The 16,452-nt window shown below is 37.9% G+C and overlaps 1 long non-coding RNA gene across 2 annotated transcripts in view; it reads right to left on the bottom strand.

Annotated features, from left to right (window-relative positions):
* The window catches only part of LOC143693539 (uncharacterized), a 65,976-nt gene that overhangs the window by 11,282 nt on the left and 38,242 nt on the right, over nt 1–16,452 (bottom strand). For both annotated transcript variants that reach the window (XR_013181301.1, XR_013181302.1), the window contains exon 4: nt 3,602–3,718. This is a non-coding gene — a long non-coding RNA (uncharacterized LOC143693539). The remainder of the gene's footprint in view (nt 1–3,601; nt 3,719–16,452) is intronic.

The following is a 16,452-nucleotide window of genomic DNA, read 5'->3' as shown; positions in this document are numbered from 1 at the left end:
TGTGTTTGTATATATGTATGTATGTATGTATGTGTATAATTTACTAAAACTTCTATTTAAAGAAAAATACTGTGTATGATTGCCCCTAGTTGCATAGAAAGTTGTCACTTTTGGAGGATTATGTATAGTGTTGTAGGACTCAAGAAACATGGATTCAGTTTCTAATTTTGTCATCAGATTTCTTCACAATCTTTTAATTTTGTTCCCTGATTCAGTTTTCCAGCTGTAAGGGGATGATCACATTATCCACTTTGCTTGTGTAGCTTGTTCATTTTCTTGGCTTTTGGGGGTAGCACTCAGCTGATGTACACATGAAGTGAATATCACAGTGGGTTATGCCTTTGTCTCAATCCAACCAATCTCTGCACTGTCACTGAAACGAGGAGCAGGGGAGCAGAATAGTTTACAGGTGTGCCCACTGGAAGCACATGTATCATATTTGGCTTATTGAAATCAGAAAATGCTGTTGCTTTGCCTTCTGACTTTTCTCGCTGGAAGCTTTCCAAAGAAAGTGTGTGATTTACATAAGTATTGAATTATTTATAATTAAATTGAAACATTAGTTTGAGACTGATGAAACATAACTTATTTCTTTATTTTGAATGGAAATTAATCATTAATTGACAGATAAGTGTAATACATTATTTATCCCCAATTTTCATTGATGCAGCTTGGCTAAATTGTACAAGTACATAGAGATGAATAAACAACCTTTTTCAAAGGGAAATGGGAAACCCATAGTCTTTGAACTTTAATATCTGCAGCTTTTGGAGTCTTTGCTGTAAACAAGGAATAAGAGCTCAAAGGAACAAAAGCTCCTTTGCTTATTTAGCCCAAACTCCTGCTTTAAACACCTGTGCAGAACTTTTAAACCTTACTGTAGTCTTCAAAACACATTTACAGTGGGGTTCCTATTCTTCCTATTCTTGTCAGTGTCAAAAAACTGCCTGGAACTTTACCTAAAACATCAGAGGTTTCTCAGACCAGACCATTGGCTGTCAGACCCGGAGATCAGCTCAGCTGCCAGAGCAGGGTGCTAATAATGCCAAGGTCGTGGGCTCAATCCCTGTATGGGCCCTTCACTTTAAGTGTTGGACTTCGTGATCCTTGTGGGTCCCTTTTAACTCAGAATATTTTGTGATTCCACCTGTAGGGCTCTGTGTCATTCAACCCCCAGATGGCAAATCAGCCAGCCAAACAGGCTGAAATATGACTGGAGATTTTTTGGGTGTGTGTATACTGGAAGTAGAAGAATTGAAGAGATGAGGCTTTGGGTTTGGGAAGATGATTTTTATATCTCTGTGCTTGGACTTGAATTTTATTTTATAAGCTCCTGCTGCTGCACTGGCTTTGGAGTGCCTGTCTCCCTACTTTCATAGGAAGGGTCTGGTTTAACTCAGGCAAGTAACTCCAGGAGAAGATCAGTGGTTAAAGTAATCCACCTCAGCCTACCCTTCCTGCCTGACAGAAATTAAAGCCTAGCAAATACACTGGAAAACCAGACCACTTCTCTTTGGCAACAAATCTTCAGGAGAGCTTTAAAAGTGTATTCATTTTGTATTTCTCACACTGTGCAAGGGAGACTATAAATGAAACCTGCTGGGCTACCCTTCTCTGCTCAGCATCTAATGAAATCCTTCAACATAATGACAATACAGATGACTCCAGAGGTTACCTCCAAAGATAGATTTCAAGTGGCTCACCTTCCTGACTTTCACATAAGCAGGGAGTCTGATCCCCATCCATGCTTGGCTTGAAAACCCAAGGCTTTAAAGCTGTCCCTTGCTCTAAGCTGTACTTGTTGTTCTATCACCAGCAGAGAGAAACATCAAACCTTTGTCCTTGGGTTTTCTTCATCTCCTGACCTCTGAGGTTTCTACTGCTGTCTAAAAATATTTCCAAAGCTGGCACATTGAACTCCCTTCTTGATTCATACTCTGGGACAAAGTTTTTTGGAAGAGCTTGCATCTGAGAATGCATCTGTGAGCCCCACAGTGATGCCTGGCTGTGTGACCTGATCCCTGATTTCACAGCATCATCAGGGTCACAGCTGTGTCTCAGGTAGGGCTGGGATTAGAGTAAAGCCCCAGTAAAGCACATCCACACTTTACCTGCTGTGTGCAGAAAGCTCTGCCAGGCAGCTGTTCCTCATGATACAGTGGAATTGCAAACTTGCTACTTTCTTCTATTTTCTCTTCCCATAATAGTAAGGCAGAATCACTACTTCTGGGATATCTATTCAGCATTAGGCAGGGATAATTTTTCCTAACATACATCTTAAAAAGTATGTTAAGGACACATGTCTGCATGTACAAGGCATTGTTAAACACTTCATGATACCCTTGTAATACGTTGTTTTGAATCTTTATTATCATTTAGGATGTATTTTATTTATATCTATAAATCTCTGCCAAGACCATGGGTTTGAAACCACCTGCTTTTTGGAAGGAGTCTGGTCTCTGGCCATCTGGACAACTTGCCACATAGCAAGATTAAAGGCATCTGGGAATGGAACAGAAATGAGGAGTGATTCCTCACGACTGATTCCCTTTGGTGGCACAATAGGCATCAATGCAGTGACTTTCAAGTGCTAAAAAACAGATGCAAGTGTGGGGCACACTTGAGCCAGGCACATGTGGTCCTGATTTATTTACTAATGACATTTAGATAATATAATGGACCTTCTCTCACTTGCAATGTTTGTTGAAAAATGATTGATCAGCTGGCAATTCATTTAAGGATGAAGACGACCTAATGAGAAGGTAATGGTATTGCCATATTTTACATCAATTCAATGTGTTGCACAAACCCACCAAACCCATGGATACTAAAAATACCAAGCATGGTAGCACTGCAGCTCTTCTGCACCTCGATCCCACAGGACACTGCTGGAGATTTTTCCTCACAAAGGTAACAAAATAGGAGTTTTATTGAAAGCACCAAAGTGGCTGTGGCCCATTTGAGTGTTTAACACATGCAGCACAGCACCCCAAGCAGACCTGCTGCTGCTTAACTTCCTATTCAGAGTGAGAAAAGCTGATTTTCTGAGTCAGGAGTCTGAAATGAGCTCAGAGCAGAGGAAAGTGTGGAAAGGCAAGGAAGAAAATATGAAAATTGAAAGTATTTTTCAAGATTAAATAAAAGAAAAAGATCATAGAGGAAAATTCATTTAATATCCAGAAAATTTTAAAAAGAAAAGTGATTTTTTGTAATAGTATGTCTAGAGATTTTGTCTGTGAGATACAACTAGGAGCTAATATTATGCTGAACATGTGCAAATATCAACATCAGCTTAACTCCAGTATTAGATCTCTCATAATGATTCAAGAAGAAAAAGGAGTACTTTCAGCTTTTAGATAGTTGAATATTTTGGTGTTTAGGAAATAAAGTCCAGTCTGCTCTTTAGCTTTGCCTGCCAAATGGTCATAAAAACTTCACATTTTAAGCTATACAACACATTAAATTCTTCTATCACATTCATGATGTTAATTATATCATTCTCGTATCTTTTAAAAAAACATTTTTATTGCATTATTCTTTTTTTCTTTCTAAGTTTAGGATAAAAACTCTTTCCCCAACCCAACATCAAAATGTAACTTACCTTTTACATGGGTGCATATGCTATTTTTCATATAAAACCAAGAATATGGCTCTGTTCTCTCAAAGAAAGCTGAATTCTCTTGCACATGTACTGAGCTTGAGATAGAGGAAGACAAGGCTGAAAAATATAAGAAGAATATGTGAGCATGATAAAATATTTGAATATTTGGTAGACAGTGCTAGAGCTAGTTTTAAAGGTTGAATTCCTATCCCCCAGGTAAAATTGGTAGTAGCCAGAAACACAACACTTTTTGACTTTGAACAAATACCTTATTTGCAGGCATTTTAAACATATAATGGAATTCTAGAAGGTTCTGATTTTGAAAAGAATCTGTTTGATTACTTTATTAATAGAGATGATCTTATTGAGAAAGTATTTGTTTCCAGACAGGAAATTATCATTAACCTTGGGTTATTTTTTCAGATGTACAAACCCACACTCTAAGTCCGCTTCAATCCCAAATTATCTGCAAGTGGGACTAACAAATATCAGTACAAGATAATTAATTTTGATTAGATATTTAACTTCTAAGGAGCTACAATTAGAAGAATTGAGTCCTTTACAAAGTGTTTTGGTGTTGTGGGATGAATCAAGATTGTTGAAATACATCAGTTGAAAACATCAGAAAACTTACTATAGGTCTAAAAAATCTTTTATCTTTATTAAACAAATTTTCAGTATAAAATTCTTCTTAAAATCAGTAGATTTTAACTAATATTGGTATTTTTAAAAGTCAATAACCAGTGTACACCTTCAGATAGGACTGTGTAGAAACACTTTTTTTCTTATGTTTTGATTATGCAGTTAGATATTCAAGGAAATTTCTCTCCAGCCATTTATTTATGAGTCAAGTCTTGATCCATATTGAACTTAGAAAATTTTGCCTTTCATTTTGAAACATTTTAGTAGGTAAATTCAAAGTGATGTCAACAGTGACTTCAAGAATTTGCCAACAGTGAAACCAAGTAAGCTCATTTCTAGTCCCTGAAAATAACTCAGAGGGGATTTTTTGCATTTTAAAATTAATTTCTTATTTTAGAAACATCACTCTCTATTTTTCTCTTTTTCTTGGTTGAAAGGTTTCACACATCAAGAGAAGTTTTTTTAGTGTTATAAATGACCTTGAAAATATAGGAATTTCTATGAATGGAGAATGAGAAAATACAAAATTAGAGAACAATTATTGTGAGGGGTTTTTTTGTTGTTGTTTTTTTTGTTTGTTTTTTGGGTTTTTGTTTTTGTTTGTTTGTTTGTTTTGTTTGTTTGTTTGTTTTTTTGGTTTGGATTTTTTTAAAATAAGAACTTACAGCTAAGGGTGCTCTACCCTTTGGGGGCTATAATGGTCCTCAAGAGATCTTCCAGTCCAGCCTCCATGGTGGAGGAATACTGAGGATATTTTCACTGAATATTTACCAAAACTCTACTTAAAAGTTACCCATGATAATGTTCTATAACCTGACTCAATAATCTGTTCTACATCTTAATTATGCTTATCATTATAGTAAATAAAGAGTGGAATTCAAACTTTCCTGTTGAATAAAGGGAAAGAACATTTGTTCATTGTAACAATCTACTTGTATTTGAGGACTGAGGTCTTATTGGATACGATGGGTATTGGATAAATAGAAAAAATCTTTTATTCCATTCAGACTAATGAGCTGCCTGAGTCCATAACAAAATTCAGCGCAGATCTGTTTATATAATAAAACACAGTGCAGCTCCATTACCCTGAAAATTGTTTAGGAAGATGAAAAGTGAAAGACCCACTGCTGAAAAACATTATGAAGGTAAAAAGTATGATCCTTTAAATAATTTTTTCAGCAGCGAATTATTGTCAGCTCAATTTTACAGGTCTATTAGAACTGAGATGTAATGAAAATAAACAAAACCCCTACCTGCATTGGAAATCTCTTTTCTACAACTTAATCTGCATTGAAATGTCCAGGAAAATTTTTATTAAAATTAATTTTGAAAAAATTCAATCATCTCTAACCATCTGTTGTCTTATCGGAAATTCCGTGTGCAACTTGCAGTTAACTGTATTTAAATATGATGATTCAAATCACTTAACTCTTCAAACTATCAGCAATTCTGTATAATTTTTTACTTTTACAAGAATAAATAAAGCTGTAGGCCGAGTATTCTGCATCATCTCCTTCACTTGGTTTTTCTGCCCAGGAAGGCAAAGTGACATGAGCAGTTTGCCCTCGTGACAAAGGGGGTGATTTTTCCAGCTGGTTGGAGGCTGTCCTCCCATCATGATTGCTCATGCTGCACTGCTGACACCGTGTTCTCAGCACCCACAACTATTACGGATGGTGTTAAAAAAAATCACATATTTAAAAATAATATTTGTGTTTTCTTGGTTTTGAGTTGAGATCATCCATTTTCTCTGCCTGTCGAGACTTTTTGATTAACACTCAGTGCTCTGCTACCTAAAGCCAGTTTTGGAAATGAACAGTGATGTCACCTGAGTTCTCCCAATAGGGATCCAGGAGCTGGTGCTGAGAGAAACGCAGCATCCACAGGGACAGGAATGCACGTGCACAGGAGTCCTGAGAATGGTAACACTGTGTGCAGTGTGTTGTCCAGGGTTTTCCAACCTGGTTTGTGGGTAGAATATTCTGGTCTAACACTTCTCAGCTTGTTTCCTGATAGATAGCCTACTGTTTCCTTCCATCCCAATTACAGCCCCACACATCACTCCCTAGTTAGCAACAATTTACGTTTTACTTCTCTCCCTTTTAACTTCAGAGTCCATTTTCCTCTCTGCCTAGAGTGACTAGGATATCTAGCTTCCACATTTTGAATGGAAAATAAATTATCAATATCAAACCTCAAGGCAGCCTTGAATATCTTCTCTACCACTGGTGGATTTTTGGCTTTACCACTCTGTTCACCCCCACTGAACCCCCTCTGTTGCCAGGGTATCTTAGAAAAAAGAGTGGTTATAGAATCCACACCAATTAAAGAATGACAAAGGTGCAGTATGGACAATTTGTGTGAATGCATGACACAGCCTTTCCAGAGGAAAGCTTTTCCCTGTCCTCCTAAGTGATGGAGCTCTGCTCTGTTGGTCAGAAATGAGAACACAATAGAGCCAGGAGGAAAAGGTTCATTATGGTTCTTCTTTGAGAATTTTTACCACTGTCCATTTAAGCATCTTTAATATTTTTTTTTAATCTGGCATTAACAGATTTTAGGCAGCATCTGGCAATCTATTATATCTCTTGAGAGGAAAATTCTTGCTTGAGGCTTGAGATTTTTTGTTTGAGATTTTAAAAAAATCTCATCTATTCATCAGAGATGAAATGCAATTTTGAAGAGAAAGGTTATGTAGATTATCCTATGGCTGCAAACTTGAGAGTTTTGCTGAATCTCCTTAAATAAAGAGTTTGGCCAGCGGGGAATTTATGTGGATCCATCTGTATGGAAATCAGAGAATACAGCCCAAGCCATTAGCCTCCATTCATTGTCTCCCTAGGAAATAAAAAATCTCAGGAACTAGATCCTAATATATAGGAGTAAGTAAGATATCTATTTCTTCCTCCCTACAATTACTGGGCATGTATTCCTGCAACTCTTTTCTTATCTACCTGAAAACTCTTTTTATACTTACTTGAGAAAGAGCAAGCATCTCTCTGTCTCCATTCTGGCACTGCAACAACCCTACATCCTAATCTAACTCTCCAGTTTCATTTTGGGAACTCCTGAAAGGCTTAAAAAATTGTCTTGCAGCAGCTCCACTCCCCAGGTCCATCCCCACCTGACACAGCAGGGCCAGGCTGATTCCTCCAAGCACAGCCCATGGAGGCTGTTCAAGCTGTGAGTGGGGATTGACCAGGACTGCAGGGTGAGGACTTTGCACACAGTTCAAAGTATTGGAATTCCTTAGCAAAACATCCAAGCCATGTCTTGCTGTAGTTTTATGGCCTTGTAAATGCTTACTTGTACTTTCCCAAAACTATGTTTCCTGCAGTACAACATACATTATCCACAGTACTACAGGGCAGATAAATGAGTTGCTAGTTCTCCAGCTTTCTAGTGGTTGAAAAAGAAATGTAGAAAGTAATTTCCTTCAATACAGGAAAAGGAGTTGTGGGAAAATGGTGAAATATTTGGAGATTCTTTCCCTGTTTTGCTATGGATCTTTCTAGAACCCATTAGTTGACCTCTATCCTAATGTCTTTCAGTGTTTCTGGGGAAACAGCAGATTTTATGGAGTTTATTGGGTTATGGAGTTTATTGGCAAAGTCCCCAGATGACATTAGAGGTAAATTTATGTTGGCCCCTCCATTGCTTTTTAATTTCTACTATTTTAAAAGTTCTCATTATTTGTTATACAAGGGAAATGAAAGACACTTCTGATACATTTGCATTTCATACAAAGGTTAAGGATTATGGAAAGGAAGAGTTAAACCAGTCACACTCTTTTTATACCACTTATACCACTGAATCATCTAATTTATTCCTAATTCTTATATTCTTGGTAAAATGATCCAGCTGAAGTACCTCACTTTCTTTTTTAGATAGACTCTCTTCAGCTAGACGTAGGCAAGAGAATTTCCTCTATTACAGAAAAACAATTTCTCTTTGTGGACTACCATGGTAAAATGACTTTAAGGAGTTTTAAAATGAAATATCTGACCCTGATAGGGGCAGAGGGAATCTCTTCTGTATTTCTCTGTGGAACTTTCAAAAAGAATTCTCACTGGGAATGGATCTTCCATATTAAATTGTGGATAAACAGAAAAAAAGAGAAAGCAAATTATTTCCCAGATGAGAGGAAGAATCCTACCTCAGGCCATTATGGGTGAAAACCATGCAAAATTTTTATATGGCATTATGAAAAATTTCTTATGAGTCATAAAAATTCCATATATTTTTTTCATGCATACCTTCAATACCTATAAAATGTAAATAACTTTGACCTTAGGTGTTTTGAAACTGAAGCATCATTTTTTCCTATAACACAAAGAATGCTTTTCAAAAGAGACCTTGACACAGGCAAAGCAGTAAAGATTAGCAATCATAACTTCAAACCAAACACCATTACACCACCATTCCCTTCTGTTTATCATGATTAATCTCCTCTTTCCAGGAACATAGAAACCACCCAATCTGGTGGTAACAAGAAAAGCTGCAGGTATTTTAAGTGTCAATAGGATTTCAATAACTCCTTAAAATTATTGCAGGAAAACCTGAAATCTTGACTGCTGATGGTGTTTTTGCAAAATCCATTTGCGGAGGTTAAAGGAGTCTCAGTAGGATGAGGGAGGGCAGAGCTGTAACACCAATTCTGAGCATCCAGTTCTGCAGCTGGTTCCTGCTGGAATGTTTTGTTACCTAGTTTTGTGACAGTATTGGATTGTTAGCAGAGGTCATGGGAGCACAGTCTGAGCTGGCTGCTTGCTGCTGCTCCTATTTCTTTGCAGGAAGAATTTCTTTGTGTTCTGTGTGACCACACTGATCACATCTCTCTAAGTGGTTTGGTTTTAGGTGCTGGCTGTTGTTGGCTGCAATTGAATAAACATCTCTGTGAGATGTTCTTTTGTGTATTCATGGCTGCTTATGCAATTTGTTTATTCATAACAGAGCTGGGTTGTTATTGCTTTTGCCCTTATGATAGGAAACCTTCCACCATTATCCTTTTGGTTAATTTTATCTTGTTATGCAATCCTTTTCCTCAGGTGTCTTCTTAGTCCTTGGAGGGAGAAATAGAAATTGAAACTCGGTTTCAAATGTGACTAAATTCAAAGAAGCAAAATCAGTCAAGACATATTTCTCTCAAACAAAACTCTATATAGTTAGAAAAACTATTTAAGTGACATCTGTGAACATGTATTGTACAAATGTTATACCTCATTCTTGAAATGACAACAGTATTACATGAAATTTTGAGTATTCATTCAATTTTCCAAGACACATTTCTATTCACTTTAATAATAGCTGGTGATTTGTTGGTATCATATTTTTGTAGCAACATTTTTTACTTAATCTCTTACAGAAAGCAAATGCATAGAATTGTAAAATATAGGCACCAAATATTTTGCTTCTAGGTACATGGAGAATGTTCTTAACTGAACCCAGCAGTCATGGTTTTCCTATATATCTACCTCTATGACCCTCATTCTTCCTGAGGATCTCATGTTTAATCAGTTGTGGAAAGCCTCTATACTAATTTCAGAAAAAAACCCCAACTAATTAATGGTAACCTCATACTGCTCAATTCAGACTTTTCTAGAGAAAATGATTTCCTAAATGGAATGCAGGTGCATCAATCCAGAGCCATTTCTCAAAGAATAACATTTCTTTGAGGAAAATGGTATGCAAGTAAAGCCCCCAAAATTAGTACAAGATGGTCTGCTTGGAATTTAAATTATCTTTATTAATTATGGTTGTTATTTATTAGAAATTTATGAAATATAAGTATAATAATAGATCAATTCCTCACAATTATTCCCAGTGAGATTCCTTCACATCATGTCTATGAGTATCTTTGTAAAACAGAACAGTGAATGTCTTCTATTTTTTTTGTTACTATATTCCTGCATTTGTAACTATCTGCTTTTCAGTGTATGATACTTTTCTGATGGAACTTTAGAGGGAGCAAAAAATAGCAGAAAGGGAGGGATGGCAGATAATAAAGTGGCAACTTAGTGATGAGGGCAGTTGCTTGGAGACTGTATGTGAATCTCATTTCTTTGAGGAGGGATTGAGTATAAATTTCCCATTAATTCTCAGTTGTCTACTGCATCATCCCAATATTATGTGTGAAGAAGAGGTACATTCTATGGACTTGTTGAAAAAAATAATTAATCTGCAATAGCATTCTGGGAAATCCACATGTGTTGTGAATAGAGTTTGTTCCATGTATCACATTGCTGTCTTCTGATTGCTTCAGTTTTTATCTTTGGGTTTATTAGTCCTAGGCATGACCAGAGCTGAAACAATGCTGAGGAGCATTTCAAGTTCAACTGGGTTGTACCTGGTGTATTTAAGTCTTCTCTAAATTTTTCAAGAACTGAGCAAGATCTTTCAGGATCATGACTGTGGACAGAGGTAACCAAACTTTGTCTTACACTCTTTTTGACAGCTGAACTTCTGTTTTTCCCCTCACATCCAACCATGATGTAAATGATACATGCAGCACCAAATCCCTAAATTTAGACAATATTAAGGTGGAAGCTGAAGCTGCCTGTATGGTTCAGAGAGGTCTCTGGAAAGCACATCAAGCTGTCTAAATTTGACAGTAGTCAGGTCCCTAATTTGGGTGACCTAATTCCTGTGTGGAAGCACACACTTCTCTCTGCTGACTGTAGAGGGAACCTGGGCACCAAAGGTAGGTGCTTGCAGAGGTGGTGTCTGTTCCCCATTGTCTGCAAGCTTTCCATTCAGAAATGGCAATTAAATCCTGTGCTGTGTGTTCATCTCCTGGGCTATTCTAAAGTCCACAGAAATTAGATCTTCCCTGTACCTTCCCTGTACCTTTTCCTCTCTGTTTACGTTGGAAGTAAAACTTGCATTGCACACAAACCTTGCCCACACATGGGCTCATAACATTTAACATGAAACATTCAGCTTTGAAGTTAATAACTAGAAATTTGTATACCTTCTCTGTCTGCAAGGTTGTTTGGAAGGTTTAGCCCTTTCTATAAGTAGTAGTAGAAAATATATTTTTTTCTTAATTTATATTTTCAATAGATCTATACAATGAAATTGTGCAAAATTTAAAATAAAAATTAAATTAAAATACATAAAAGTTTCATAATATTTTAAAAGATTAGGCTGACATTCTTTATTTAGTGTTACAGCTACAAAACCTTTCCATTATATGTATATGTTGTTAATAAGACTATGGTGAAGAAGCAGAGAAACAGAAATATTTCCCTTTACCACTAATTTGGGATTTATTGGCTGCATGTGAATGTGGATTAGTCAGGATTTTTTCTATACATTTTTTTGCAATTTACACATATTCCTTCCTATCTTTCACGTATTCTTCCTATCTTCCTGGACTTTATGTACACAAGACTTCATGGCAAAGGCTAATTCTGAGTCTCATTCCTCCAGATTTTGTTCGATTCGTGCCTTCAGGACAGCTCTTCCCAGCTTATTTTCTTTGGCTGCAGCAGTATTTTCCAGGTCAAAGTCAGCTTGCTTTGCCCATTCCTTGAGCCAGCCAGAGTCTGTGAAACATCAGAAGTGTTCCACTGAGCTAGAGCTAACAAACCCCGCGACCCAGCAGGATTTATTTGTTCTGAGGAGTTTTGCTCCCCACTAATGCAGCCACAGTCTTTCAGGAGTCAGCAGGAGGGAACCAGGGAAAGAATAAGCCTGTGAATCTTAAGACACTTTTGCTGAAGCTTGTGCAGCAACACGTGAGCTGATGTAGAGTCTTTGCCCTGTGATCAGCTGTGTGAAGAGAGAGGAAAAAGCCATTGAGACACAGGTCTCAGCAAGTGGCTGTAGATGGCCCTGCTTCAATTGGGAGCTTGGCCTTCAGAATTCTTTTCCAACCTCAACCATTCTGTGAATTTCATGCCAGTGCATTTATGGCTTTCATAGCATGAAAATCTGTTCTCTTGATAGGTCAAGTGTAATAGTAACAAAAATTGTCTTAATTGGTGGCCTAATTATTTTCTAGGGAAATGAATTATGCCTGATGCCTATATCTTGACCTTTGCTTTGAACTACAGCAGTTTGTACCTGGGGCAAAAGGAAATTTGCATTTAGCATCAGGAATAACAGCCTCAAATAAAATGGAGAAATAAGTTTTAATAATACTTCAAATAATTAAGATAATGCACTTGTTTTTCTTTGCTGCTATTAGTTCTTTCATAATTGCTACAGAGCCATCTGAGAAACCTCCAAGATCCCAGTTCTCTCTAGATACTGATGGAACATAAAATTATTTGAATGAAATCTGTAATATCCAATTAGTTGGACATCACTAATGTACTATGTAGCACAACAGAAAAACATTTGAAGGCTTTGCCAGATATTTACTTAGAAGAGACACTTTATACAAAATTTCTTGTAGGGATGAGAATTTGGCCATCCTCTCATACAATCTTGCCAATCTGCTTGTTTCAAAGCACAATTCTAAATGGACCTGGATGTGACATCTTTGGTGCATAGAGCAAAAAGTTCTCTCAGCCACCAAGAACAAGCAAGGATCTTCTGAATTTTAGGCAGCCACACAGAATGGTTTCATGAAGGGGAGGTGAAACCTCTCACATTCAGAAGGGGTAAGAAAGACTTGTGCTACTTCTCTGCAGATTCAAGAGAGCAGCTGATGGAAAAGGAGTTAAGAAATGAGAAAACTATCCAGGGAAGTGGAGGGGTTGAAGGAGGAGTGGCCTACAGTGGGTTATACAGGTGTTGGCTTGTCTTCCTGCCATGTGCTTGCAGAACACTTTGGGTGAGATTCAGATGCAGATTCAGACAGTTAAATGCAAGGGTTGAGATCACAGAACCAAAGAATATGTCAAGTTGGAAGGGATTCACAAGGATCATTCAGTTCAGCTCCTGGCCCTGCACAGCACCATCCCCAAGGGTCACCATGTGCCCAAATGCTTCTTGAGCTCTGTCAGGCTGGTGCTGTGACCACTTCCCTGGGACCCTGGTCCAGCAGCCCACCATCCTCTGGAGGAAGAACCTTTTTCTAATATTCAACCTAAACCTCCTCTGACACAACTTCAGCCCATTCCCTGGGGTCCTGTCATTGTTTCACATGTAAACCTCTCATTCACCTGCAGTGGCAGATGAATTTAATATTTACTGTATCTCCAGACTGCACCAGTGTGTCACAGATACTTACATTCAGCTCCAAACTTGGAACTGAACTCTTGCCCTTTGTCTCTGGGATGCAAGTGTCCCCAGTGCTGTATTCTGGTGGTATAAGGACTGTCCCTATGCCTCAGGCACCTGTTGGTCATTTCTGCAGCAGCCACGTGTGTAACCTGACACGGGGAGCACAGTGCTGTCTACAAGAGTCTATGGCAGGGTCCTGTGAAGAGCCAGCTCTCAGAGCTTCTCTGTTTCTGCCAATCTCATCTTTCTGAAATGAAGCAGGAGTTGAGGAAGGACCAAAGCATATGCACCAGTAATGAACAAGACAATACAGAAGTGACTTTGGGATTAAATTTTGTCAGCAAGCACATAAATTATTTCAGGATTTTTAATCCAGTTCTTGAGAGCAAGAACACACCTTACTCTGAACTCATTTGGTAAAATAGTTTAATTCATTTTGTTTTCTAAAACAGAGTGAAAGCCACTTCACTTATTACAGCAGGGAAGAAATCTAATACAGCTTTGATTTCTTCATCTTCTTCCTTTGGGCTGCTAACTGTGTCTGTACCAAGGAAGGGAGTTGCTGTTCCATGAGACTTGCTGTTCCCTGTTTGAGGTCAGGGCTGGAGCAAGGCACTTGTCCCATTGATGTGTATGTTCCTTGGCAGGTTTCTTTATGCTAGCATCTTGAACCTCACTTGGTGACACATACTGGGACAACTTTTAAGCAGGTTGTTATTAAAAGGATGGAGGATTATTTATGTGGCAGGTTTTTTTGGAATGAGTACTGTGTTATAGCCCATCAATTCTCAAATCATCAATTCTCTGCTCACAGACATTAAAATGCAAAGTGCACTTGTCAGACATAGTTCTCCTTCCATTGTTACTGAATTTAAAGATAAAAATTTTATTTTCTCTGTTGGAAAAGATTTGGGACAACTAAAATATTAACTCCTCTTACTATGATCATAGAACAAAGTCACATTACAGGTTTAAAATCTGAATGTGAGGATGAGATCATCTGATACTGAGAAGACTATTTTTCTGCATGCTATAAAATATCTGAATGTGGGGACAGCATGTGTTTCAATATGTGGTTAATTGGGTAGAAAAAATGCCAAATAGCAAACAATCATAACTTGTTGCAGTTTTCACTCACTGTGCCTGGATGATGCCCAAACTGATGCACAGCTCTGTATGAGCAGAGGTTTGAAATCCATCACAATGCCAAACACTTCATATCTACCAGCCTTTGGGGCAGTTCCTGCCAGGACAGCTGAATAGTGAACTCACTGCATCTTAGGGAAAGCTGAGGGCAATTTGTGTGAGAGCTTTTTGAGAAAATGCTTCTTTTTTTTTCTCTTGTGCCCCAGTTTCTCATTAAGGCTTTTGCAGGGGGGGAATCTCCTTTTCCTGTCCTCAAAGATTAAATATTTACTTTCTGAAGTGCTACTATGCTGCTTCAGAGAGGTTATAGTTGTCACTGTTGACCTGTTCAGGAGTTAATTCCAGGTGAAGTAACTGGTGCCATGACCAGCCCTGGTGCTGTACAGAAAGGGCACAGGGTGGCAGCTTCATCACCCCTGCCTGCACAGGACCTGAGCTAAACTGCACAGAGGTATCACTTCAGAAATAACCTAATTCAGTGTTCATCTCATTTTTAATTTGTAAAATAAGAAATATTAGTGTTCTTTTTCTCTTCTAGAAAAGATTATCTGGAAAAGACCTGTAATTTGGTGGAAAATTTTCAACTGTCCTTGCACAAACTCTCATGACATCAGGCTGAATTATTTCCAGTACTATCCTTGTAGTGCCTTCTGAGCAACCAGATTTACTAAATTGCTGTATTTTTAGGTGCATAATAGCAGGTTACTAGTGATTCAACATCTCTGTGAATTATCTAAGTAAGGCTAACACAATTTAATCTTGAAACTCCATCTCATTGCCCACCTATTTCTGGTCTTTCACAGACTATGTCCTTTTCTTCAGAAGTCATTGTTCTTTGGTATCATTATGTACAAAGTCTGACCTCACTACATCTCTGACTAATCCTGCCTTGTCTCAGGTGCTGATTTTATGCTGACATGATGATATGAACCAGGTGAGGACTAATAAAGATTCCTTTCTAATGATTTTAAAACAGCATACATAAGGTAGTGCAGGTCGTACACAGAACGACATAACAGCATTGCTGTCTATCAATAGAAAAAACTTATGGTCTAATGAAAAATAAGAAATTGAATCAATACAACAGCATCTATTTATTCTTGGTTTTCTTGTCTTTTATGTAAAAAGAATTGGTAAACATATTATGGAATTCGAATATCAAAGAAGGAACAAAATTTAGGGGAGAGAAATAAAGATGTAAAGAAGAGGGAAGGATGATTTTTTGAGAAGAGACCTAACAAATCAATGAACCTTTGGGCCAAGGAAGGTAGGTCCAAATGTCAGGTGCTGCACTCACCTGTTTGAATGATGAATTGCAGCACAGAGAACATTCTGACACAGGGCATGTAACAATATGCCAGTGCAAGAAAGGTTGCAGAAATGTCACCTGTCTCACACTACACAGCTTTATTGCTGGAGTCACCCAGTGTCATGACCATTCTGCATGCAAAGTTAGCCACTGTGATGGGAACACACACTTAACATATGTGTTATGGTTAATATTCACCTCTGAAAACATTAGTTTAACACCACAAATACAGTGACAAAATTGCACAAGTGATCATGAAGTGTCTGAGCAAATTTAGAGTGTGATATGGCAGTAAAAGTCATGGTTTTTTCCATGTATTCGTCAAAATCTAAGAAAATTATTAGTTTAGGCATTTGGCTCCACTGAAAGCATCTCTCTATGTTTTTAAATAATGTTTTGATAATCTTAGCATTGCATGGCATTTTAAGCTGGGAGCATTTCATCTGAGTGAAGCTGGGGCTTGTTCAGGTGTGACACAGCCTGAGGAAAGGGGACAGGTAGCCCCCTACCCTGCCCAGGTTACCTTGGGGCTGGTATCACATTGGTACACACAGCTCCAGGGACCCAATCACAAAGTTAC

The sequence above is a fragment of the Agelaius phoeniceus genome, chromosome 3 (genome assembly GCF_051311805.1).
Source record: "Agelaius phoeniceus isolate bAgePho1 chromosome 3, bAgePho1.hap1, whole genome shotgun sequence".
Classification (NCBI taxonomy): domain Eukaryota; kingdom Metazoa; phylum Chordata; class Aves; order Passeriformes; family Icteridae; genus Agelaius; species Agelaius phoeniceus.
The sequence above is the reverse complement of the archived record's forward strand: the minus strand, read 5'-3'. Positions and strand labels throughout refer to the sequence as shown.